Raw genomic sequence first — 1,033 nt, forward strand, 5'->3', positions numbered from 1 at the left:
GAATATACGTATGATCACACACACCAATTCAATTTACAAAAACATAAGACACTTATTTCTTGAAATCTAGAACACCTAAACCTTTGGTTTGACTCTACCTATCGCCTGAGAAAACCTTTCTCGCGAAACAGCCCCAGCCAAGATTCTTGTTCTCAAATCAAGACCTCGTAGTCTCGGTGAAGAATCCCAATCTTTGTGATGGTACGACCGACACCAAGAGATCAATCCAAAATACACAAAAAACACATTACAACAGCAAGGTATTATAAGCACAATAATGCTTGAAATATTACAAGTAAAAGACCTTAAGACTAAAGCACTCACTAATCACTCAAGCCATCAAGAACATGTGAGTTAATAAAAAACAATAATCAATTATATCTCTATAGCAATCTTTACAAATAATGCATGAACATGTGAGCAAGATAAGGATGAGCATAAGAATGTGAAAAACAATATGCAAATCAAAACTCAATTAAGCATGGTAACTCTATTCCTCACACATGCAACTCTCTTGCAAAAACAGAATGCAAAATGAAATATGCTCTCTAAAACAATCTTATACAATGCTAGAATTTTCTGGAAGTTGCCTCAATTTATACTAGGCAGTTTTTATAGTTGGATTCGTTGCAATCAGTTAAACGGTTAAAATAGAAATCAGTTATAACAGAAAACAAACATGTTAATCGATTAAGGCAACCCGTTAATTGATTAAGCAGTGCAACAGAACTGAAACATAAACCAGCTGTAACAGAAACACTGATATAACAGAAAAACAATTGAGTTAATTGATTAAGTCACCACGTTAATCGATTAACTAGCATATTAAAATATGTGGTTCAAAAGGTAAACTTCTCATATGTTATGCACAACTTCTATACATGTTTTAGCAATTATATTATGCCTAATATGCACATATAACATGTACGATTAACACATGAGCATACAATTAACTAGATGATATGTCTCATGGATATGATATGATAATTATAATGGCTTGAGAGACTTGCACCTAGGTTCACCTCACCTATAC

This window comes from Lupinus angustifolius, chromosome LG02 (assembly GCF_001865875.1).
Source record: "Lupinus angustifolius cultivar Tanjil chromosome LG02, LupAngTanjil_v1.0, whole genome shotgun sequence".
Lineage (NCBI taxonomy): Eukaryota > Viridiplantae > Streptophyta > Magnoliopsida > Fabales > Fabaceae > Lupinus > Lupinus angustifolius.